Here is a 26,621-nt window from a genome sequence, read left to right on the forward strand (position 1 = left end):
ACCGTTTCCCACAGCCTTAATGAGCTCGCCGATGCCAGCGCGGCGTTGAAACCGTCCCTTGGGACCAGCTCCAGTCCCAGGCCTGGCACACAGACCCTCGATCGATGCTTATTGAACTCATGACTGGAAGGAAATCCCTGTAATTACTGAGCTCTTTTTTTTCTTGCTACACGAGGGTTGAAACTTCAGGCCCCGTGCTCGCCGGGCCGGCGCTCAGCCAGCACTTGTCTCCTTCCACGGCTTCTCAAGTGTGGGCTCATATTTTCAGGGCCCAGCCTCAGACCGTGGGCCTCCTGCGGCTATCTTCCTACCTAGCTGGGACGGGAAGCGCCTGCTGCCACACCCGGGTTCATATGTTAAGATGGAGACGCCTAAAGGGCCCCCTGGTTTGATCTCATACCGTGGTACTGCAGGCCTCTCCCTCCAGGTCTCCGGGATTGCAGGAGTGAGCCACCACCCCCAGCCATTACGGCCTGTTGTTGTTTTATTTCCCATTTGATCTTTGGTTTGGGCTTGGGTTTTCTGAGATGGGGTCCCACTCTGAGCCCAGGCGTGGTGTCCTCCTGAGACCTGGAAGACCACATCTCCCTTTGTGAAAACACGCTGTGGTCTCCAGTCCAGTCCAGTAGATCAACCTCCGTTGAGAGTCAGTGATTCTCCTTTGGAGTCAAAAGGCTATGGACAGTACCCAGGCCCTGAGTTCAAGCCCCATTATGGGCACAAAGAAAAAGGGATGAACAGGTTTGAATTTTCATGCTGAATACCCAAAATACATCAGTCAGACAATCTAGTAGAAATTATTTCACCTCCTTTGTAAAGCAAGACTCCAATCCCTACATTGTGATTCCTGGGGACGGTCTCAGAACTGACGGGGTGAGGCCTGGGAACTGGCAGCTTTCTATGCGAGATCCACTGCCCAAAGCCACTTCCACAGAACGCCCAGAGGCCCTGCAGATCCCTTCTCATCGCAGAATGCCATGTAGAGAAAAAAACGAGCCACAGACAATGCAAAAGGGAGAGGGCTTGCTCATTCTCCGGGAAACCTCAGTAAACACACCCTGGAGGTGCAGCCGAGATCTGTTTTATAAGACATCAAAAATACCAATGGCATAGATAGAATGTTTTTTTTTAAAAAAATGCCATTGTAAATCCCACCTGCCGCTGCTGACCGGTATCAGCTATGAACTAGCTTCTTTCTGACTTTATTTAATTGCACTCTTCTGTTTTTGAAAATGTGTATAGCAAGGTTCTGTCAGAAAACAGGCAGGTCAGTGAAAGTCCATGTTTTCTCAGTATTGTTCCAACCCCAGCACATACTGTAAGGCCCACCTTGTTATGATTCTAGATTTTTGAAACTATTTCTGAACTCTATTATGTGCCCACTGGCATAACGATGTCTTTGTAGGATATAATAATCAGGGCTCCCATGACTTCAATAATACTTAACCTTGGGTCACGGCATTCTGCAGGGGAAATTAAAAAGCACCAGTGCCCGCGCTCAAGCCATTGTATGAACGGGCTCTGTAGAAACTGAGCGTTGAATCTGGGCAGGCGAAGACGATTATTCTTGGCTGTTTTCAGAGTATACCCAGGGTCACACACGCTCTTAGACTTTGTACAATTACTCCTCTCAGCTGTGTGACCATTTTGTATACAACTGAGGCAAAAGTTGCTGTGAAACCACCTTGCATGTCCTGGTTTATAAGAGAATGAAAGCCTCACATCCTCCTCGAGAATACGCTGGGCTCCCACTGCTAAGCTGCTCGTGGCCTCAAACAAGTCAGGGACAGACTTCTCATGAGGGAGAAATGCAACAGGCAGTGTCTCCATGGCTTCGTGGCGTGAGGTGTGAAAAAGTAAATAAATTAAAAAATCCACGATATAGGCACCTTGCCCTTGTCTTTGTAAGATGGCACCACTAAAGCTACAGAACTCACACCTGTCAACCCAGCTGCTCCGGAGGCTGAGATCTGAGGGTCGCAGTTCAGTGCCAGCTCAGGTGGGAGAGTCCGTGAGATTCCCATCTCCAGGTAACCACCAGAAAACCGGAAGTGGTGCCGGGGTTCAAAGTGGTAGCGCGTTAGCCTTGTGCAAAAGCTCAGGGCCAGCTCCTGGGCCCTGAGTTCAAGCCCCACAAGCAACAAAACAGAACACAGGCTGGGGATCTGTCCAGCCTTGGAGTGTGGTGCTTTCATAGTAAGAAGAGGGGGATAAACAGAGGCTGTTGCGGGCATGTGTGCAAAATGTCAGATCTCACTGACATGCAGAGGATGCCAGGGGTGGCATCCAAAGGCAGACACAGGACACAAAGCACCCACCACCTCTTTCTTGCAGCCACAAGTGGCCTGGCTCATCCGTCCTGACAGCCCTTCATGCTGAGCCTGCTCGGCCTTTCAAATCCTTCTCCATTCAAATGCCACCAGCCCACCCATTCCCCATAGCAGCCAGATTCAGCTTAGCAAGACAGTGTCACAGAAGGGAAATTAAAGATGGAGATAAATCCAGTGGCCAAGAACAAGACACAAGTGAATCCATGCTGTGATTTCTATCCTATTAATAAACAAACACAAAACACATCGCAGCTAAAATAAAGAGAGCGGGCTCACTGGTATTTCGACTGAGCAAATCAAGAGGAAAAGGACAGTCAGTGTAATTGTCTGGGTCTTACGTCCTGGTTTTTGCCCCCTACACAGGGGCCATCTTGGACTCTTCCAGGTTCAGCCCTTGTCTTGTGGCAACCTCGCTCTGCACACTTGCCTCCGGTGTGTCTACTTATCCGCCCTTATTATGATGAGGGCGCCATCAGTTCTTGGATTAAGAACTCCAGTAGAACCAGGATAATTTCATCACGTGATGGTGAAGCCGTGATCTCTGCAAAGAGGGTTACATCTGAACTCACGGCCGGTGAGTTCACGGCTGGTGACCTGGGAGGACAGCTGACACTGTGAGAACACGCAGACAACACTGGAACAATCCCCGCTGGGTGATTTGGGTTTGCGCCTCATTCTTTTCTGGTTTTGCTTTGCAGAAGCGAGGTCCGCAGGGTCAGCGAGCTGGAGAAGAACAGACATGATGCCCCTCAGAGTTTCTCACAGACACCATGCTTGTTCAGACTCGGTCACCTTGTTCTCACATATGGTCCTGAGCTCCCCCAGACACACAGGGAAAATGGGGTCCCCTTGACCTCAGCAAGACAGAAAACCGGGCAGACCACTGGACCTGTGTCCTCTCCATGGTCAGCTGGTCAGCTTCTCGCTGCCCTCTGCAAATTCCCATTTGAAGGTCGGACGTTTTTCCTAAAGACGCGATGAGGTTCTCTGAGCCATGCTCTATCCCAGGGACCTCGGGGCCAGCAAGAGGGTCACACACACAGGAAGCTACTCTCAGACACGAGGGACGGTGCCCAGGGTCCAGCAGAAATGTACTCATTGCCTGACTTACGTAACTGTAACCCATCTGTCCATCCCCTTTACAAGCAAACTTTAAAAAAGAAATACTCTCGAGTAGAACAGGAAGTTCTCACCAGACAGACATGACGTGTATGGGGTGACTGGCTTTGACACTGACAAGAAATGTTTAAAATGAAGAATAAGTGGAGTTTTTTTTAAGTCTAGAGCATCAGATTTGTGGAGGGGGAGGGAAGAGTGTGGGAGAAATGGGGCTTGGCGTTTCGATATGGGCCCTCTAGTCTTGCTAAATCCATGCCCCATACTCTTTTTCTCTCTGACTCCCAAGCCAAACCATAAAACTCCATCAAAACAGGACAGGAAGACACTCCAACCAAGCTGGAATGGCTTTTGTGTAATTTTAAAATTAATTCTAGGAGGCAGAGAACAGAGACCTTATAAAGTCTGGCAACTGACACGCTCACTGCAACTCTGTTTCTACATGATTGGGTCTATAAATATTAATTTTGTCTGTCCCTGACGCATTTTTGATAAGTCTTTTAGTTCTAGCAAAGGGCTGGGTGGTGCTCACACATTAGGAATCACCAGCAGCCTTTGATGGATTTATTATTCTGCCATCTTTTTGTTGTTGATGGTGGTGGGGGGACTTGAACTCTGGGCCTGGGCGCTGTCCCTGAGCTCTTCAGCTCAACCTAGTTCTCTACCGCTTGAGCCACAATGCCACTTCTAGTTTTCCGGTGACTGACTGGAGTCTCCCAGATTTTTCTGCCCAAGGTGACTTGAATGGTGACCTCCCGACCGCAGCCTCCTGAGTCGATGGGATCTGGGAGGGGCTCAGGGGAAGTGCAATGCCTCCCAGTGCCAATTAATCCAAACCCATGGATTCCGGCCCCCCGTGCCGCCCCCCCACCCGTAATCACTATAGCAACCCAGAAATACCTTCTGAAAGGTCCATGACTCCAGAGCAGGAAGGCTCTCAGGCAGCCATGATTAGAAGGAGCTATCTGCACACAGCTCCCACATTCCCAGTCCTACCCCACGCCGTGGCCCCCGTGTCCAGGGCCACACCGCACACTGCGGTCTGACAGAGAACACGGGGGCAAGCCCTACGGATGCGGAGATTTGCTGCACACCCCTCTCCTCATGGGGTCCACTCACGCAGGAGAGGTCAGGGAACCCAGAAGTTGAGTAACTGACTGCACTCTGGAACTCTGCCCAGCAGATCCGTGGGCTGAGGGCTTGGGGTCCCATTGACCCGGAGGAGAAGGCTTACTTTCCATGGACCTGCCCAGAAACTGCCCAGGAACTCCAAGAGAGAGTTTTCTGGGTGTGGCTTGGCACCCGGGCACTGTCCTTCAGCCCAGGCCTCAAGGTCAGAGACACAGACTAAAAGGTTGAGTGTGATCTGGTGGGCACAGCCGGTCCCCCGTCTTCACTGGTGAGGGGGACCGGGTGACTTAATGAGTCTCGCTGTTTTGTTCTGGGAACATCTTCCCCACCCTACCCTCGCCGTGAGGCAACGCCGTGACGCGAAGCCTGAAGCCTGCCAGCCCGGAAGCCTGACCTCCAAAGAGCCAATTTTTGCACTGGCATTGAATCCTCAAGGTCACAGAGGTCGATGCCACGCTTTTATGGAAAAGCAGCTCCACGTTAGTCAGGACTGGAAAGGAGACTCTGCAGACTCGACATCAGGACGGCAAGGGGAGAAGTGTGGGTGGAGAGCACGTCTACCCCAGCGCCTCCCGGGTCCCAGTCCATGGGGTCTGTGAAGAAAAGTAAGGAACTCAGTTGCTGCTGCCGAGCTCTCGTTCCATCAGAGTTTTACTCTGAAACCAAGATTCTAATAAAGACAACTGGATGCATCCAACCATGTGTTCAATAAAATCTACTGAACACTGGCTGGGTGTCAGGCTGTGTCCCGAGTGTGGGATGGCGTGTCAGGCCATGTCCCGTGCATGGGCTGGCGTGTCAGGCCGTGTCCCGGGCGTGGGCTGGCGTGTCTGGTTGTGTCATCTGGTGAGTGGGAGTCAGCACGATCATGGCGATGCCTCCACCCCTGGCATGGCTGTGGTCCCGGCCTCTCCGTCTCCCGGCCTCTGCTGCGTGGACTGCATGTGGGTGGAATCCCTGCCAATGCAGAGGAGGAAATCCACTCCCGTCCATGCCGTCTCCGCTGGAGATCAGAAGAGAGGCGCTGCAGGCCCCTTGGGTCTGTCACTGAGGGCCTTCTTTGATTTCCAGATTCTTTCAGATTCAAATAGCCCTAAATTGGTCCACAATACTCCATCCTCCATCCCCCCCGCCCAGGGCATTAAAATCTGTCTCAGAAAGCATGTCCTTCTGATCTGCACAAGGGTTCATTCTGAGCCACAGAACAACTCGAATGTTTCCCAGGCTCGAGGCAAGGAACAAAGACAGACAGAGAGACAGAAACAGAGACAGAGAAGGAAGAAAGAGGGGGGAGAGAGAGGGGACAAGTGGGGGGGAAGAGAGAGAGAGACAGAGAGAGAGACAGAGAGAGAGAGAGAGAGAGAGAGAGAGAGACAGAGACAGAGAGAGAGAGACAGAGACAGAGAGAGAGACAGAGACAGAGAGAGAGAGACAGAGAGAGAGACAGAGAGAGAGAGAGACAGAGACAGAGACAGAGACAGAGAGAGAGACAGAGACAGAGAGAGAGACAGAGACAGAGAGAGAGAGACAGAGAGAGAGAGAGAGAGAGAGAGAGAGAGAGAGAGAGAGAGAGCGCGAGAGAGAGAGAGCAAGCACTAAGCGCATACACACTGATCTTTTGGGAGGCCAGAAAGTGCAGTCGTTAGGCTCCTATGAAAAATTCATGTCTTTAAGAAATAGCAAAAAGCTAACAAAGAAGAGGCCAAGTGACTCGGTTCTCCTCTGAATACATTTGCCTTTGTTCTTGCCGAACCCAAAGGTCCCGGCAGAACTTGACAGAGCGCGTGTCTCCCACGTTAACAAAAGCAAGCAAGGACTCAGAACGCCCAGAGCAGACTCGTCCTTGCCCGGGCTTTGCCAGCCCTTCTCTCAGCCTCCCCTGACCAGTCCAGGGCCCAACGTTTCCTCTACAGACCTGGACTCCGATTCCAGAATAAGGTTCTGAAATCAACCCACGTGAACTCTCTCATTCTGGAATGTTCTGAGCCCTCCATTGTGACTTCCGAGTCCCTCCACCATGGAATTAGCTTAGTGTGTGGGTTGGGGGATTTTTTTGGTTTTGTGTTTTAGGGGCTTTTTTCCCCAAAAACAAGACTCCGCATAATTGCCATGTAATTGCGCCCATTTCTTTGCCAGGAAGTCATATATTGTCTTTCTAAGACAAGCTGATAAGTCCATTCACACAGGATTAAATATTTCCAGCCCAAATTGGCTATTATGTTTGACAGACTGATTAGCCAGCACGGGGAGCTGCAAACGACAATCTGCGTAAATTGGACACTTCAGAATTCACTACAAGGATGCTTTTAATTACACGAGCAAAGCCAAGCCTATATATGTACTTTCCAGCAAAATGCAATGCACATAAAGAAGAGTAATTTCCAAGTGATAGCTCAACGGGGGAATGTCAAGTATGAGTTCCCAGGCTTTGCATTGATATTCCATTATTGCCTAGGTTTTCTTCCTAATGGTGCTCCCAGCTTTGTGTGCGTGGCGCCTACTGATTTCATAAAGAAAAGCGCTCCGTGGTGACATGTCCGCACATGCACGTAGTGTACTTTAATCATGGTTGCTTCCCTCTGCGCCCTCTCTTACCATTTCTTCTGGCCTTCCCTGCCCGTGTATCTCAAGAGCATGTGCGTGCATTTCCACATCCTACGGGAACTTCCGTCTCAACCCCAGATGAAAATATACTGGGTCTTAAAGGCCGAAAATTAAGAAGACAGAGGAATCACCAAATGCTTCCTGTTGCAGTTTGAGGTCTGTCTACTTCTACTGAAGTAGACATCTTTCCCGAGCCAACTTTCAAGTCTTTCTCCTTTGATCCCTCACCTCCGCTTGGCTTTGACTTCGTCCTTCGCGTCCTCAGCCTGCCGCAGCGATTCATAGAGGCTCCCCCTGACCTTTGACCCATGGTCCAACTCTTCCTCTTAATTAGCCTGTGATATTTAAGAGGAAGATTCTGAGCTGTCAGGCCCGGCGAGACCAGGATCCAACCCGTGGAGCATGGGAAGTCTGCCTCACAGCCTCCACCCGACACTCAGGGGCTCACCTTTTCTTTCTAAGGAGCTACCCAGGTTCCTAGAGGGCGAAGGGATGTTATGGGAAGAAAAATTACCTTGATCCAAGAGAAAGATCAAATGCAAAGGCCCGGAGGCAGGTGCGTGCTCAACTACAGAGAGAGACCTAGGAGGACAGAGTTTTTGTGGAGAGGCGTGTTCATGGCAACTATTCACTTTTTTTCCCTGCCATTTTATGTAGACTTTTCCATCTCTATCAGTCAAAGAGTTTTGAACCAGTGCTGAACAGTTTTCTTTCCTTAAGCAGCATTTAATAATGCATGTGCCATCCCTGAAGGAAGCATTAGTGTAAGCAAAACAGACGTTAATTAGCAGATTTTAAACAAACAAGTGCGTTCTATTTCCTATTATCAGAAGGGCATGAAATGCTGGGTGGGTGATAACGTTACAGAAGGGATCCTGAGAGGCAGGCATTTTTCTTTTAATGGCTGTTGGTATTTTACGTGAGCTAAGGAGAGGCCAACCCCGGCGGTGCGGAAGGGTTTGGCCGCCATCCGCCCTTCTCGGCTCCCCATGATGTTTGGCTGTGAACGCGTTGCCCTGGAAAGGATGTGTGAAGACACCTGGTCCACGCTGGGGGTCCACAGCCGCCTTTCTCCCCCCACGCCTGCTCTGGCACGCTCGTGGGTGTGGGTGGAGCCTCCCCGGTGGCTGGACTGTTTCTAGTGGGGCAGAATGGATGGCTGACCCAGGCCTCAGGCCCGCCACCATGGCTGGCCACCACACTGGATGGCTCTGTGTCACCGTCCCCACCCAGGGGCCCTTTCCATCCCACCCTCTAACAGGAAATGAACCACAGACCCTCAAGGGAGGCGTCCACCCCGTGGGAGTGGGAGGGTGGACAGGCTTGTCCTGCACCTGTCCATGCCCAGCGGTGGACAGTCTGGGGTTTCTGTTTCCTCCCCTCCCCCTCCCCCTCCTCCTCCCCCTCTTTGGGAGTCCAAGCCCCGTTGGAAAAGTGGAAGCTGTCCCCAGAATTCTGGAGGCTTAGAACCTGCGATGCCGGTGAGGCTTGTGGTGGGAGGCTGGGTCGGGAAAGCTCAGCAGACATGGAGACAGAGCCACGGGCTCAGAGCCCAGGAGACGAGCGGACCCCGGATCCGGGGACTGAGGAAAGCAAGCCAAGGCCAGGCGTGGCCCCACCCAGGGTGCAAGGAGGGGTCCCTGCTGATCCCCTCAAATCTCCCGGTGCCCTGAGCTAAGGGAACACACAAGGCAGCTGTCACACTGGCACCCACAGCTCTGGGGAGGGAGGGGCCCATCAGACGCTAGCAACTCAACGACGCGTCCAAGGTGGTTTCTTTATTATGCTGTTCATACCAACTCAACCCCATTTTCTCTCCATCTGGCCGTGTTACTATGGATACAGGTGGCTGTGACAATGAAACCCTCAAACCACACACGGCAGAGAAAACCTTCCAGCCACACCGCACAGGCCACCATGCATACTCTTTCAAACAGGCATGAAATTATAATTATAATAATAGTTAACCTCTACCCATAAGACAGCTGTTTCTTCAACCCGCCATACATGCCATCTGCATTATTAATTTCCTCGTGTTGGTTAATTATTTTTAGGATACAGAGTGGCATAACGTTCTTTTATTCTCATAGTCTACAAAAGACCCTCGGAGCCAAATCATAGTCTCTTCGCTTTGTCCAGCTTGTGAACAAGGAAAGTTTCTTCTTTTCTTTTACACATTGTTAACAGTTGGGGAAAAAAATAAAAAAAAGAATAGTTCATGGTGTGAAAAATATGTGAGGTCCAAATTTAACTGCCCACAAATAGTTCGGTATTTATAGACCTACTCATTTGTCTGCATGTTGTCTCAGCTTTCTTGAAAAGAAAAAGGAAAGAAAAGAAAGCAACCTTCATCTTGCCCATGGAGAACTCAACACGAGAGTCATTCTACAACAACCAGTCAAGACCAGGGTAACCCTGGCGGGGTGCGGGGGGAGGGTGGCTGGGAGATGCCACAGACCAGAGGGCTCTGGGGAGACAGCACGCATGCACACACACACACGCCCACACACACACACGCGCGCGCGCGCGCGAACACACACACACACACACACACACACAACGCCATCCCTGGAGCGGATATTAGAGCAGAATGAGGAGGTGCATGTAAAAACGTGGCGACAGTTTCTTCTTACCGAATGCTCCCACCAAGTCGAGCTGTGGAATCTGAGTTGAGGTTTTACTGATGACTGGAGGGGAGTTGGGAGAGGACAAACCCCACCCCACCCACTCTGATGGCTGGCTGCATTTACTCGAGAGCCCTTTCATCCTTTGGGGACGTACAGTTTCCTGTTGATTTATATTTCTGTTCTTCCAGAGCTTTCCTTTCTCTCAGGAGCACAGCTGTAATTCAGTCACTGCGAGGAAACATACAATACACTCGCTCCTCCAAAATCAGACTTAGGAAAGAAGTGTTCAGCAAATGTCACCAGGTCCTGGTTGGAGCTGCGTTGTGCTCTGTGAGGTGAGGTAACTAAGTTGTGTTCCATAGCTCATTCATTCAGTGGTGAGTCTGAAACAACCTTAGAACCTGAGAAGCCACAGAGGCTTGCATGGTCTCTGTCCTCAGCGGGAACTCGGATGAGAGCACCCACCATGGAGAAGGAGGGGTCCCTGAGGAAACTCAAACACACCACTACTCACCACCCCACGTCTGGAAACTGGTTCTGAGGAAATAACCAAAACTGCGGGAAGACATGCAAAAATGGGATGGAAAGCATAATTTACGACAGCAGCAAGCCTGTGAGGGAAGCCTAAACGTCTGTCACAGAAAACCGGTCATGCGAACGGCTGTGCATCGCAGTGTGTGGGATGTTGAACGATGGCCACACCATGACTTAAAAGATAATAATGAGAAATGTCCACCCGGCCTCCCCTGGGAAAGAAGACCACGTAAATGAACCCAGATTCATGAACAGTCCTTACGGACGTACCCGTGCCTAGATGCAAAAATACAAGTACATTCAATATGCACCGTGCCTACTTGCACATGCCACGTGACGTGGCACATCAGAAAGGTGGCCTTGAAGAGTGTGCTGAGAGGGGGGGTGGGAAGAAGGACGTGTGCACGAGGAAATCGTGGGGGAGTGCCAGCTAACACACGGACACCGTGAACAGGAGTCTGGGCGCAGACCGGGGCCAGCTGTGCTTTCTCCTGTCCCCCTTGCCATGGGCTGTCACACTCCAGGTGACTTTGTTGGTGATCTAATCGGACTGGGGACGCAGGGCTGGCAGGAAGCCGTCTTCAACACCTGTGCAGTGCCCCCCACACACACACCTCGCTGGGCTGGGCCGGCTTGCAGTTCTTCAGGGAGATTCTCAGGGTTCACTGTCTGTGGACACTGAGGAAGAACGCACGGGAACATTAGAATTCTGATTGCATCCGAGATGTCGGGAAAGCACCCCGGAGTGAAAGGAAGTTGAAACAGACGTGGTTCGTAGATGTGTTCATTTCCATTCATTTATCTTTTATGTAGATAATTTTATGTCCTTAAAGCTGATTTATAAGAAACTGAAGAATGCAGTTTCTCCTCTTTTCATTTTTTTTGGTGGCAAAACTCCCTGCTTTATGTGACCTAGCTGCAGTAAAATGCGGTGTAAATTTCCTCTGAAAACATCTATGGAAAGCCATAAACGTCAGCTGCCAAGGCCTCATGTCGTCCAAGGGCCAGATTGCAAGACAAAACATTTGACGGCAAGCATTTTATGAAGCCACCATCCCATCGCTGCTGGGATACACGATTGGCCAGCCAACACCCGTCTCGTTCATCTAACGTTCAGAAAGAAAGTTCAGTTCCGTCCTAGCCTCCATCCACAGAGGCCCCCCTGCCTGCCAGCCCACAGGCTGGGTGTGGGGAAGGACCTGTCACCAGCTCCAGAACTTGCAACGCTGCTAGCAGAGCCTGGCTGCAGGACTCAAGTTCGTGAACCAAGCCACACTCATCCGCCACCATGTACAAGTTACGTAACAGCTTCCCTGCCAGGAAGCTTCACGGGCTCAACAAATGTGTGTTCCACCCAACCTACTCCAGGTCTGCTTAGAACAAGGCCCGAGCATGTGATCCGCCAGCAGTCTCGGCCTAACAGAGCATAAAACCTTCTCCCTTCACGTTAACTATTTGTAGCTTGTTTTTATTGCGAGTTCATGGAAAGTGAGAACACAGAGTTCTTTGGTGAAGAGTATATATTACTCCACCGCAGCATGGGTGCCACAATCTACCTTACAGTGGAACAGAAATATAAAATAATGGCCAACTGGCTCTAAAAAGAACATATAACATCCCTGCCTTAAACGACTGCATTGACTTCCATGGGCCTTGGGCAGAGGACACAGGGCGAATCTTCCCGTCTGCTGCTTCAGAGGTTTTGAACTGACACGGCCAGGGGCTGAGCACCATGAGAAGGCCCTGCCATGTCTTCTGAAGACGCTGCGCTGTACTTTGCAAAGAGCCTCCCTCCCCAGAGGATTGGAGACATTGATCTGTGAAGCTCCTCTGTGGGCAGATGGCACCGGGCATATCCGTCTCTGGGTACCAATTAGATAACTTCATTCCATTCGAATGGATTCTGCATTACCAAAAAAAAAGGAAAGGAGAAATAAAAAGGAACAAAACCCAGCAGAAACTCAAGGTTGAACAACTGCAGCTGTATAAATATATTGTTATTGTGAAGAAGAAAATGTGACCGTGAAGAGTGAGAAAGACATGGAACAGGAAAAATGTCAGTAGCCAGGCTCCCACACAAATCTAAATTACAGCCACATGATGGCGGGGATTTTAGAAATAAGAGTGTGGGGGCTAGCCTCGCCTCCCCAGCAGAGGCAAGCAGCCTCAATCTGTCACAACAGATGCCCCTAGAAGAGCCCCGGGCTGTCCCTGTCAGCACTGGGCCAGCGGGGTGGCCTGGCGATGGAGGGCTGCTGGGCCAGAGGGCAGCAGGGATGGACAGCTCTGGTGTGGGTGAGTGCACACACTTGGTCAATGCTCCTCTCTCCGGGTTCTTAGCACAGCCAGCCCCGTGGCCGGGTGTTCAGTTCACCAACGAAGCTTCAGGACCTCGGACAGCCCTCACTCACGGGCTGCCCTTTCCAGATCTGGAAGGAAGCAGCACAGAGGATTCCCAGGCGGCCACCACTGGCAGGGGGCGGGGACTTAAAGAAGTGTTTTGTTCCTGCCTGCACACATCGGGAGGAAGGCTGGCTCGGGGAACACTCACCCTCCAAGCTCGCGCAGTTATCCCCAGACCCGCTCTGCGGGTGTTCCAGAGCACACATCCTCAAGAGCACGCGCTCCTAAGCCTGGTCTTAATAAACCCAGCTTCCCAGCAGAGCCCACGACTGGGTAAGCCTGAGAGACTTTCCTCAGCGAATACAAAATGTGCCGAGGTAAGATGCCTGCCAAATTAATTTCCCCTGGCTTTGTCAAAGATAAAAACTAATCAGCCATCTCCTCTGCGAGTATTAATCTTTCATCAAAAGATAATCTTTGTGCTCTTTCTGCTTCCGCTAATTCTCCCACAAAAATCATAAACAAACAAAAAGAAATCGCTGAAGGGCAGAGCCAGACTCTGCGTATCCCTCAGCCGGAGCTAAAGGCGGTTTCAAAGAAATGAAGAAAAGGAGATTCGGGCTAAAGTCAGGTTCCCAGAAACCCCAGCGTGGCAGCTGCCATTAGCTGGGATCAGTTGACATCCCAAGGGTTAGATTGACAACAAAACCAGGCAGCTGGAGTGCTTCCTGACCTTGGAGCGGTCGGCTGTGGTCTGGGAAAGGCTGGAGCTGAGATTCTGGGTCTTGCCACACACTGTTCATGAGGCTCTGCTGCTGGCCGGCTCCAGAGGTCCGCCAGGGTCGCAGGCGCTGCCTTTGTAGAGATTTTACGGAGAGGTAGCCACCAATCTGTCCCGCTCTGTGCCAGGACCTGCTGAGAGGCTGTGACCCCTTGAAGGTAAATTCAGTCCCGGCAGAAGAGAAAGGTGTGGAGTCCAGCTCCTGGGAAACACAGGAGACAGTGAGCCTGGACAGTCCAGCCGGAGGCCCCTCCACCACTGTGCAGGAAGCACCTGAGACACAGTGCCTCCGCTCGCCCTGGAAACCGTCCTGGTCCGAGAACTGCTGCAAGACTTACATTTTCCTTCTTTATTAAGTACTGCTCAAATCACTTCAAATGCCAGCAGGGAGGGAGTGGACAGAATGTCACCCATCTGTGAGGGGCAGGCGATTCCAAGAGTTCACAATCCCATGACACAGGATCCGATTCTCTGTGATGGCCTCGCCATCTTCTCTGCCTCCGTGGCACACTCGGGATGAGTCTTCTGAAAGATATGGACTCCTTCCTTACCAGCCACGCCCAAGAAGGGAGAGTCGCATCATCTCACCTTTGTTGACAGATTGAGTGCCAAATGAGAGTCTTCAAGGTCCCTGCTCACCATCTTTACATGTGCCATGTCTGCTGACCATGTCTTGAGATTTTACTTTCCCAGCCCCCAAACTGGAGCTCTCACGGCAATACAGAGAGTTCCGGCACGGCGGCGCGCACACACCTGGACTCCCGGCCGTTCAGGAGACAGATAGAAGCAGCATGAGTTTGAGTTCAAAGCCAGCCAGGAACAAACAGCAAAAGCCAATCATAAAAACCTATCTACAAGTCTAGTGAGAGCACACGTGACTTGCCTAGCGTGCGAGAGGTCCTGGGTTGAACTCAGTACCGGGGCCGTGGCACACACCACTTCAGAGCTCTCTAATGAGCTTCCTGTCTTCTGTCTGGGAAGATGGAGTGAGCATCAAATCACAGCCTCTCCATCACCAGTCACTCGTCAGGTTGTCCAGCGAAGTTTAGAGACCTGTACACTTGAAAGAAACTGCACGGTCCAGGGTTCTAAAAAGGCTCACTTCAGCCCGTACTGGAAAAACGCTGGCCCACGCGGGATTCCATGTCTCAGCGGACTCTTGACTGCAGTCAAGAGATGCCACCGTTCAGTGCCGGAGCCAGACCTGCGCCTGAAGCACAGAGGGGGAATCAATAACTCTCCCGTGAGTTATTCCTGTGCACTTTTCCTCCCTCTCCCAAGACACACCATCCACCAGAGACAAGCAATGGGTGTAGCCTGAACTGGGTATTTGTTTTCTTCTACAGCAGAAATTTGAAGGACACATTCCAGTGCCAGGCCTGACTTTTCCTGGCCTGTTCTCCCGGAAGGTGCCCTTGCTTTGAGCTCAGGAGCGGCCTGCACTAGGATCGCGTGGAGGGGTTCAATGCGGGATAGAAATGTGGAGCGGTAGAGCTTCAGCTCGCCCAGTGTTTAGACCATAGATGGTTTGGTTTGGTTTGGTTTTTCTTTCTTTTGTTGTTTTCAGGATTGATGGTTTTGTCGGGCTCTCCATGATGGCTTAGGGATGGAAGAATGTGAGAGACTTGGCTCTTCTCCACTGTGGAAACACTGCAGACATTAAACAACTCTCCAGAAATGAACCCTTTCATTCCATTTGAGATGATGCCGCTCAAGTAGCAGCGCAAGATTCTGACCTTGAGGGGCACCAGTGGGGTGGGACAGACAGGGGGCCGGGAGGGGTGGTGTGGATCCGATTACGTGGTATTCACACATGGCTGCAGACCACAGCCACCCGTGGGGTCAGTTCTCAGCTTTTCCAGAAGTGTGAAAATGGCTGTGATGCCCTGGCATCCTGGCCCTGCCTACAGCCACACACAGCAGGTACAAAGGTCTTTTTCTCCCGGTATTTTCCTCTTTGGACCCAGAGAATCGCCTTTGGGTTTATCAGTGCAAATTATCTTAATCTGGGGCCTCACCGACGTCGAGTTAAAAGCGATGCCACTAGGAAATGGAGCTGTGGCTCAAAGGGCAGGGCCCCAGCTGTGAGGCCTGAGTTCAAGTCCCAGTGCAGGCACATGAGAATATATGAAGCCACTGTAACACCCTCCAGATCTCATCCTGTTTCCACCACAAAGAGACAGGCAAGCACACCCAGAGAATGCCACTGGAACGCGAGATGGAGACTGAGGAGGGGCTCGTGGAAGCCACTGCATGCTGCAGGCAACGAGCAAGTGATCCAGAGCTAGAGGAAAGACAGACTCGCAGTGCTCCCTCCCAGCGCTGCAGCTGCCTCCTCTGCCCCTGGGATCCAGTCCCCAGAACTGTCCCCAGCATTGCCGGCTACTAATTTGCCCAACAAAGCAAGCGTAGTTGCCACGGCCCTGGTAAGGAGCCCCCACCCTCAGACACCGTCCCCCAGTGCCACGAACTCACCGCCGCCTGCCCCTCCTCTCCCTGGTGGCTGGAGCAGGCGGCCTCAAAGGAAAGGCCTCTCCTCACCTGCTCAAAGAGGTGTGGAGGGAGCAGTGTCTTCTCTGGATGTGACGCTGAATTCTAGGTGTCGGCTTGACTGGGTGGAGCTGCGTTCACATAGCTTGAGAAACATTATTTCCAGGTGGGGGTGAGAAGTGAACATTGGATAAAGGTACTGAGCCGGGAGTGCCACCTGTGCCCTGTAACCATTCTGTGCCCTGCTGGGCTTTGTTCTGCATTCTACAGCCTAAAATTAGAGAAATCTTTGTCCCTTTCCTCCCCCCCCACCCCACCCAGGGGCAACTGCCTCCTGTTCTGTGGGAACTAAATTGTTTTCTAATCTCTCATTAAGCAGGAGTGAAGTAAAACACACAATTAGGAGTAATTTTGCTTATAAACTTCTCTCCCAGAGAGATCTTAAATTACAGTTAAAACACAGATGAATCCAACCCAAATACATGCTAGGGAAGGCACCCCAAAAGTCGCCAGGCACTGGGCAGATAACCAGGAACAAAGGTGAAGACTTACCTCCCGTGCTCCACTTCTAAGAAGTGACTGCCTCTGTTCAAATATAAGTCTGAGTTTTGAAGATTCAGTGAACTGGTATTAATAACACATCATACTTGAATACCCGAAGACAAATAGGGGCTTGGTACCAACACAAAGAACGAAGTAGAATGCACTCGCCTAATTTACACTCAGGAACAGAACTTCCAACTTTCTATTGAAAGCGTCACCGACTCAACAGAACTTCATTAATTTCAACTTCATTAAATAGGCAAAATTACAAGATGGTAAAAATAAAAAGGTAGGCGAAGGAATTCAACATTTGCATATAGATAGAAAAGTATTCAGGTCCAAATGACGGGTGAGAAAAATAATGATTTTCAATACTTTCATATAATGTTTAACTAAATTAGCATTTAGAAATATCTCTGCCATGTTTTAAAGAAATACAGATGGATTTTTAAGAAACTTTTTAGTGTTAACAATAAAAAAATACAATCCATTTCATCACAGATATAACTACATGGTAGAATCCCCATGAGACCTTCTGTGGTTCAAGGACTTTTGGTCAAATCAAGATAGCAATTTGTTTAAGAACCTCTTGCTTCCTTTAATTTACTGCCTTTCACTCAATCACATTCAGAGATTTTATTTTTTTATCTCTGTTAATACCTAAAACAGCAAACGAAGGAATACACACACACACACACACACACACACACACACACACACACACACACACACACACCAATCACCATAAACTGGATGGTTTCTAATGGCTCTGATGTGTTTCTCACCAATTCAAGAACAGGGATCGAAGGTCATGGTTCAAGCAGATGGAGCGTGTGGTGAGGGCCACCCCCGGTCACAGCTGTGGTCTGGCTGTGTCCCCGGTGGTGGAGGGGACGGATTCTGGTCCTTATGGACCATTAGAAAGACATGGCCCCAAGTTGAGACTCCACAGACCTGATGGAGGCATCAGACCCCACGGCCCCTGTGAGGCCGGGAGCCCACACCCCTCTTCCTTCATCTGCTGTGGAGTTCTGGGGGCCTTCACTGCTCCCCGATGGCTCACATCTGCGGACGCTTGAGTCCAACCATGAAATCACAGATGGGAAGCAGAGGCGGGAAATCCATCTCGTATGAGTGAATGGACTTCCGGGCTCCTGCATCCTGAGCCCTGGCCGTCGCACGCTCTGCGGGCCGGTGAGGAGGCAGCGGCATGGATGGGGAACCCTGAGTTTGCTTTCGCAGTGGCCGTGTGTACCTTGTATGAACAGTCAGGAAGCCAACCACCCCGTCTTCAGAGGCATTCTGGCAGCTATACACATGCTTGTGAAAAAGAAAATATTAAGGAGAAAAGGAATACTAATTATTTCTATGGTCTCCCCTTCTGCTTGGCACTTCTGTTCTGGATTAGGCAAAGCTTGGATGGTTCCTGACTCCAGAAAAACAATTAACATCCTCTCCCACTTCTGCTCAAGTGCTACTCTAATTAAAGTACACAATGCATGTAAGCAACACAACGATTTTAATGTAAAAAAAATCCCCCCCCAACTCAGTGGGAAGCTAGGAATTATTTATAAACATAGACCTGATTAACTTCTTGTAAAAAGGAAATATTGTATTTTTTCCCTGTGGGTTTGGGGGGTGGGTGGTCATGGGGGCTTGAACTCGGCCTGGGCACTGTCCCTGAGCTCTCAGCTCAAGGCTACTGCCCTACCCGTGAGCCAAGCCCCACTTCCCACTTTCTAGAGGTTAACTGGAGCTAAGTCTCCGGTCCTTTTGTGCCTGGGCTGGCTTTGAACCTGGATCCTCAGATCTCAGCCTCCTGAGTAGCTAGGATGCCAGGTGTGAGCCACCACGCTCCGCTTCCCTGCGGATTTTTAAACTTGAGTAACAATTTGGCATTATGACCTATGATCCAAATGTTTATTTTCTGTGAATTAGAGAAATAACTCAATAGCCTCAGTCTGGGGTCATCAGCAGACTCCAAAAGTGATCGTCATTAGACCTTTTGCACAATAATTTCCACAATGTCTCAAATCACTGAAAGGAAGAACACGGCTCCCTCCTGTACCCCTAGCTTTGCAGGAGGCTGAAATAAGAAGGACTGTGGTCTGAAGGTGGCCTGAGCAGAAATACCCACCAGAGTCTTACCTCCAATTAGCCAAGAGGTGTGTGTGGCTCACGTGGTAGAGAAGCAGCCAAGAGATTAAAAAGCCAAGCAAAGATACAGGCTTGAGTTCAAGCCTCAGTTCTGGCCCATGCACGCCCGCGCACGCGCGCACACTCACACTCACACACACACACACACACACACACAGCCACTTACTGAGTATGCAAAGCATGGATATTTGTGTTAAAAATGTGACTATGTTTTCATCCCTACAGGACTTTGTTGTTGCTGTTGTTGAACAAACTCTGAAACCATTCCTACCGACTTTAAGTATAGCGTGCATTCCCGAGGCTGGATTTATTAGACATTCTTTACATGCAAAAGCATCAAACATTTAGAAAAATGATTAAACCTAGAAGCTAAAACGAACACTATGGGAAAATAAACCCAAATAGACAAAAGCCCGTGCAGTGTCCCAAAACCACGGCAGAAGGACTGTGTCTTCCAGAAGAAATGGCTGCCTTGGCCCCAGGTCCCGGGCTTGGAAGTCCTGCAGCCAACTAGGCAGAGGGTGGAAAGGCTCAGTCAGCGTCCCAGGCCTTCACTACCAAAGGGCCCTCTGTGACCAGAGCCAGAGCCTCCCGCGTTCCCAGTAAGAAGCAAGGCCCATCGATTGGGAGCGAAGGTCCGGGGATTCCTCACAGAGGCTGGGCAAGGTGAACAAGATGGCAGCCTTTGCATTAGCAGAGGCTCCCGCCGGCGCCCCCCCACCCCCCACCACCCTGCTGGACAGGCAGAGGAGGGGGGCAGAGTCTCCAGCAGGCAGAGCTAACGCCTGGAGGATCATCGGGGAGCTGTAATTATGGAGAAGCATAAATGTCAAGCACTTGACATCAAACCCGAGAAAGGACAAGAGAATAAGGGATGCCTGGATGTCATTCTCTCCCCCACCCAGCCCTCTGGGCTCTGGTAAGTGTTTCCTGTTGGCAAATTCCAAGAGGAACTAAAGATCAGGGCTCTGGAGTGAGGCAGCCCGGAGCAGGGAGCAGGACAAGCGGGACGAGCGGGGAGCCTCCGCCAATCCTTCCCCTGGGGGGTGACATCTCCCCTGAGCGCGGCCACTCCACAGCAGCTCCCTTCCTGGTGCCTCATCTCCCCGGCAAACGGGGAGGCAGGCTCACCCCAAGGAAGGCAACCCTTCCTGCAGGCCGTGCTTTCCCCAGGTTCAAGTCAGCCAGACTTGGAAATTAACAAGATGCTCCCAGCACTGCTTTTACATTTCTGATCCCTTAAATGTGGTTTAATGAGTTGATTTAACTTTAACTGAAAATTCATTAAAATGTATTTGCTCTAAGTAAATATTTAAATGAGCATCACACACACTGGGAAAGGGGCGTGTTTAGTGATATCATCTTCCCTCTGGAAGCAGTGTGGATTTCCTCCAGCCGGGATGGTTCAGCTACCAATCACACCCTCTCAAGCGAAAAGCAGCCAGGCACCCACCGCACTCCAGCTGCAGGTCTCATTCCTCTGGATTCCACTTGAGCTTGCTCTCTTCCTCATGTGTGCTGCGACCTGCTCAGAAAAGGTCTGACACGAGAGCTGGTCAGAGCCCAGCATTGCCTCCTGGTTACTGCCCATGTCATTGTACGGCAGGTGACCAGAGGTGACCGCTGATCTCTCGAGGTTTCCTATGAATTCCCCTCCCTCTCATATTGAGCAGGGCCACTCTGCAGGCTCTTGGTGGCCACATCCAGCATAATACAGAGAGCACAGGCATTTGGCCTTCATTTAAGATGCCCGAGAAGGGCCTGCAGCACACAGGCGAGTAAACACATCTGAGGTCCTGTTCTCTTGAGGCCTTCGTTCTCACTCATTTGTTTTCATTGCCCTTAAGTAGATGTACAGCAGGGGGCTCCATGTCCCCTGCAAAGGCCCCTGTGTTAGAAGCATGCATCTGTGGGCTGACAAAGGCCACGGCTAACTGGCCACAGCTGAGTAGCCACGGTGGTCATGGCCCGGTATGGCAGACGAAGGAGCGCAGGAAATCAGAGTGATCTCTACCACCTCTCCGGCTGAGCTTGTTAGGCGAGAAGCCCCACAGCCACCAAGTTTCCAGATACTTCCAATTACATGGCAGTCAATGACGGCATGTTCTGTTTGGTTGGCTGGCTGTTTTGCCTTTTCCGCTGCTGTTGTTGCTTCTATCTATAATGAGGGATGAAGCCATCAGTTGGCCTGGAGAGGGAACTGGAAATGGCTCTCTGTGCTGCCACCAGGTGGCAATCAATGGCTTAGTGACACGCCTGACAGGACCAGGCCCAATCCAGAGGGCCAGCCCGCTGCTGAGAAGAAAGCCAGGTCACTGTCAGAGGGTCTTTCTCAGTTAAAGTATCTTATCCCCAAAGTCCCTCCTGTCCTCAAGAAATGAAAGGCCTGGCCACTCCCATGCTACCAAGACACTGTGTCCCCGAGGGTTTATCCCAGAGACACGCTGCCTCTGCTGCCCTTTGCAGGAAGCACCTGCAGAGGCCGAGGCCGTGGGGAACGAATGTGCCCACGGAAAATGGTGCCCACGAGCTCTGGAGGAGAACTTGGTCTGTCCACACGTGGATAAGGGAGAAATGGCACTTTATTTTTCATGATCTTCAAGTAGCCGTGCAAGCCAGTTGCCACTCAACAAGGCGGTTGATGAATCTTCATCAATGGTGACCCCTTTCCTCACCCCCCCTCGCTTCATTCTGCAGAATATGCATTGGATTTTATGGCTTGCTCTTCTCTCCTTCCCCTCTTCGGTTCAGGAAAATTCATAGCCCTTACGTGCATCTGCAGCTTGCTCATGGGATGGTTTCGAGCAGGAAGAGGAAGAAGGCTTCCATGCTGTGAGAACTACAGCTTCATAGCAATGATTATAATTCCTACTATCTGGCCAGCCCTCAACTGTGGAACTAGTTCTATTTTCTAGAGGGTATGCAATTACTTAATAGCATAAAAGAAAATCCAAGCCATTCTGCAATGAAGTTTTCAGGCCAGAGAAGACGTGAGTAATTGACCTAACTAATTCTTTTTGAAATTTTTCTGAAGCCAGAATTTGAAGACAACGAGCTGTGTTGAAAATACCTGAGTATATTTAATAACCCTGGTAGCAAACAGAGCAGCGAGATGTATTCAAGTCACTGAGAAAATGTGATATTAAGTAGTGCTCACAGCATACATCTAGGGATTAAACTAGAGCCTTTCTCTTAGTCTCACAGAATATAATGAAATTCAGGCCATAAATTAAAGATCAGTGCATATATTTGTTTTGACTCAAAATGCAAGGTGACAGCAAACGGATTACCTTGACAGGTGCACGGGAAACTGTGCTCAGTTCATTCAAGTAGCGTAAACAAAGATGGTAGTTAAGAAAAGTGATCAAATTCTAGACTGCACAACTCTTTAAAAAAAATCCACAAAGCCTTGATCTGACACAATACCATCAACAAAGAGCAAAAGACACACCAGGATGTCCCGCCCGGGCCTTTCCTGCCATGGCCTGGCACACTGGATGCTGCCTGAAAGAAAGCTATGGGGCTGAGAATGACAGGAATGGAGGACTGGGCCCTGGCAGCAGCCAGCAAGCTCACCCGACGCCCTCTGGAAACGAAAACTAAATGAGAGCCCGGGGCCTCCGAAGGAAACCGGATTAAATTCCAGCCCCGGACAATGGTCAGGTTGGAATCTGGGCCCAAAAGAACCCCAATTAAAGCTTTCAAAAGAAGCCAGGCATCTGGATGATGTGAAGTCTCTAATTTTTGAAACTTGGTAACTAATTTTAAAGCCCTTAAGCCTGCGTGCTGGACTCAGACAACACATGAGCTCTAAGCTAGCTCCTACAGGGACACATCTCTCATCAGGATCTCAGCTGAGGAGTCATTAGAGAATCTGAACTACTGAGCGCCACAACTGCATTCTGGAAGCTAAGTGAGAGAGTCGTGTGCACACAACAGAATGCAGCTCATGGGGCAGCCTACACGCAACCCTGCATGCTCCCGGGCTTCCCTGGCTTCAGGCCTTTGCCTTGGCGTCCTGGGCATTATGGTGATACGTTGGCCGCCTACTTTTGTTCTGTCTCCTGGGGCATTCTGGGAAAAAGAATCCAGAGCTGTCCGAGGCCAGGATCTGTGATATATGCTATCTAGGAAACATGCAGACCATGGTTTGCCCTGAACTGGACTTGATCGGACTTCGGGGAACCACCAAGGATGACCCCTTGGAGCATCTGCAGAGGTGTGAGAGCTTCCTCTCTCTGTGGTGACATTTTATTATGGATCCACTCAAGCCATTAGGGCTGGACTCAGTCCCTACAGAATAAAGATGGTTATGGTGACACAGTTATGGAGAATCGGGTCTTAATATGGCTTTGATACCCAACCCTTTATTGTCCTGCGGGCCTTTGAGCAGATCCCGTCCTCTCCATCCCATTAACTGCGAGGCCAAAACAGAAACTCACACATTAAGAAATGAAACTCGTGGTTGGACAAATTCAGCTATGGTTGCAGGTCTCTCGCTTTCCATTCTGTGTTTTCCATGCTCCTATTAGTTACAATACTTACACTGAAAGGAGATTGACATTGAAAACTCCCGTATTTATTTTAAAGAGAATGGAGCACATGAGTGCACGTAGCAAAGGGACAGGCGTTGACATCAAGATGTGATATATTCAGCTTTCAAGATGACATGCCACAATAAACAGTTCCCGGGAGGCTGGCAGGCTGGGCGGGTTCTGCTGTGATGAACAAGACGTTTCCTGAAGCCCACATGGGTGGCAGGAAAGAGACGCCACTAGAATATGGAAGGAGAGACGACCCTGTGAAACAGCCGCCCTACAGACACAGCCAACCTACAGACAACCCCAGAGACAGTCAAAGGGCCATCACCTTGAATTCACCTTGACCCATCCGCTCCGTCCCTTTGGAGCAGAAGCCCACGGGAAGTGCTTCCATGGTCCTTCCATCCAGGACAGAGGGTGGGGCACGGGAGTTGGTGGGCAGGGAAAGTGGCCGCAGCCTGTGAGAGTGGAACACAGATGGCCCAGCTCTACAAGGGTTTCTCTGCAGAGCTCGGCCAGAGGAATTGAAGAGGGTAAAAGGCAGTGGAGCCTCCTCCACTAAGGTTGGAGATTCAGCATCACGCTTCTGTGGACACATCCAGATTCTCCGTGTCGCTGCTGTGGGAGAAGAGTTGGGCTCCAAAGTCTCTTGGTCCTGGCTGATAATCTGCACTCTCCTCTCTGGAAGATTCTTCAGAAGTACTGTAGCGAGACCGCACTTCACACCAAGCTCGTTACCACAAATTGGAATGTGTCAGTTATCAAAACATCTTGAGAGCGTTGCAAAGGATTCCAAACAGGTTTTCATACTTTTCTGGAGAAATACACTGCATAACAATGTGCCATTATTCAACAATACGTATTGTTTCCTTGATAATGCGAGACAGTTTCCACCCCAACCATATTAGTGCTCGTTGCTTTTCTATAATCCAGGAGGAACACCTCGTCGTTTCTGCACTGAGTTGAGACTCACAAGATGACAGGATCTGGCACAGGCAGGGAAGGGACGGCTGATAAGATAGCGCTGAGCCTCTCCTTAGCTAATTCCAGGGGCACTGGTGAGGGTGAGTAGTGGGGCTGCTAGGCTGGAAAACGGCTGTGGGAAGCTGCATGTGTGGCTTCTCTCCAGCAGGCTCGTTCACTGTCACAGCGACAGGCAAGGCCTTCCTTTTGGTAGCTTCAGTTTAGGACATTCACGCCAACCTCAGAGCCTTTGCACTGGCCCGGCCCTCCACTGATCCAGATGACTCTTTCCATACAGCAAGTAGGGACCAACTACGGCCCAGGGCCCTACACTGCCCAGCGGCTGTGTCTGTACGTTCAGGTTTTCTTGGAACCCGTGCACACGCTCGTGCAGGCGGAAGCCGCAGCGAAACCATGTTTAATATGTGGTCTCTTACAAAACTGCTTGCCAACCCCTCCCCTCCACATCAGCACACGGCCCCCGCACCCCATGCTCCCTGCTGCAAACCTGCAGCCTTGGCCTGCAGCCTGAAATCCGCCCCCTGGGTGCAAGGTCGGCCTTGCACCTGGCGGCTCTGTGCCACGACCCCGCGCCTGCCGTCTCCCCAGCACATTCTGCCCTCGTCTCGGGAAGAGCATTGCATGGGTGTGGGCCGCTGTGGCTGTGTTTCACCCGGCGCCGTGGGGAAAGCGTCTGGACTTCAGCCATCGCCCTGTCTTTAGTGTCTGGCCACGGAATGGACTCAGCTAACGGAAGACGATATGGCAATCCGCTTTCAATTTTGAACTTGTAGAGAAGAAAGCTTCCCACAGGGTCTACGGGAAGCGCATCAACGGGTTTATCTTGTTAATAGATTTTTACCACCGCCACCACGTTAAGTAAGCCCACTCTTAATTAGGGCAAAGCCAGATGGACGGAAAGAGAAACGCTGCCTTCTCCAGGGGCTGAGCTCAGCTGTGCAGTACTTCCAGGCCCTACCTTCTCGATGCCTTTGAGAAAAGGACCCCCCCAAATCAATGCAATACCCTTCTGAAGTCAGACTCACCACACTTTGCAGGAGAAAACAATGCACGGCACGCGTTCAGAGGGCCTTGCTGAGATGGTTCAGCGAAGGGTTCAGCTTTCTGCAGCCTTGACACAGTGCACACCATGGTCTGTGCCCCTCTTCCTCAGGGATGTCTCCCAAGTAAACAAATAATCCTGCAGGTCCTCCGTCTAGGGCCAGCTCAGGAAAGGGAGGGGGAGAGTGGAGGCAAGCAGCCCTGCTTTTCTCCTGCGTGCAGGTCATCTGGGGCCCAGGCAGGGCCTGACACCTTTCAGCCAGCGCAGCTCTCCAGGCTTAGAGACAAGACGTGGCCTGCCGTGTCTGCCTTTGCCCCATCACTCGCCACTCCTTCCTGAATCCAGTGTTCGAGTAGAGTTTGCAGGCGATGCATTGACAAGCAAGAAGCTCATGTTTGCGAACCTATCTCACGAGCTCTAGGTAGTGTTTGAAGAGCTGGCTGTTATGACTCCCGAGACGTATTCATTCATCAGTACGTGCCAGGCCTCGAGCCAACGTAAGCACTGTGGAGAAAGATTGGCAAGCCTCTCTTCCGGAGGCACTGGGTGGGCCGGGGGGTCGTCTCTTTCTGAGTGAGGAAGTGGGTCAAGGGTGAGCGGGTTCTTCACTGAAGGCAGAGACCGCCACACCCAGGTTCAAATCAGACCTGTGCTGAGCCTGCCTCTGCCCCAAGCTCCGAGGACAAAGGGATGCTCTGCGGGTTTTCAAACCAGTCCGGGAGGCAAGAGTGTTGAAGACACGAGCTGCACGTTAAATCCAATGAAAGCTAAGAGCTGAGAGGCTTCGCATGGCGGGCAGCTCAGCTTGGTGGGCTCCCAGGTCCCCAGAGGACAGGGTCATCTCCTCACCCTGGACTGCTGCCCTCCCGCCGGGCTTCCTCTGCCCTCCCGCCGGGCTTCCTCTGCCCTCCCGCCAGGCTCCCTCTGCTCTGCCGGGTTTCTTCTCCTGGGGCTTTCTTGGCTGTGCCTGGTGCTAAAGTCTCAGGTCTGGAGTTTGCATGAATTACAAATCTAAACTAGACTTGGCTTTCCAATTTTTAATTCCTTTGCCTTTTAATAGTCTTAGCATCTCTTTTTGTTGTGTTAATTCTGCATTTCTTCATATCTTCTAGATCTTTTCTTAATTATTCAGACGCTAAATTAAGACACCTGTGTAGCTATGTTTAGCTACAAAACATTCATTTTATTCACAGAAGCTAATTACAGCTTGAAAGACAATGATTAACATGGATTTTGAATACAAACAGTGAAAATTCCTGTACACTTTGGAATGAAGTCTGAGGCAGTACATCTGACTTTATACCAGCTAAATATACTAGCTATGGCGGGGGGGGGGGTCACATTTCTTTGAAGGCAAGTATCTTTTATCTCTAGATGTTACTTAGACGCTTCATAGGA

At 50.7% G+C, this 26,621-nt stretch overlaps 1 long non-coding RNA gene across 1 annotated transcript; it reads right to left on the minus strand.

Annotated features, from left to right (window-relative positions):
• Positions 1-2,592: 2,592 nt before the first annotated feature.
• LOC150044931 (uncharacterized) lies at positions 2,593-6,477 on the minus strand. The gene is made up of 3 exons (XR_016532914.1): positions 6,189-6,477; positions 4,972-5,534; positions 2,593-3,053 (listed from the first exon to the last, which is right to left on the minus strand). It is a non-coding gene; the product is annotated as an uncharacterized LOC150044931 (long non-coding RNA).
• Positions 6,478-26,621: the final 20,144 nt, after the last annotated feature.

Source organism: Megascapheus bottae, chromosome 28 (assembly GCF_031878675.1).
Source record: "Megascapheus bottae isolate mThoBot1 chromosome 28, mThoBot2.hap1, whole genome shotgun sequence".
Taxonomy (NCBI): Eukaryota; Metazoa; Chordata; class Mammalia; order Rodentia; family Geomyidae; genus Megascapheus; species Megascapheus bottae.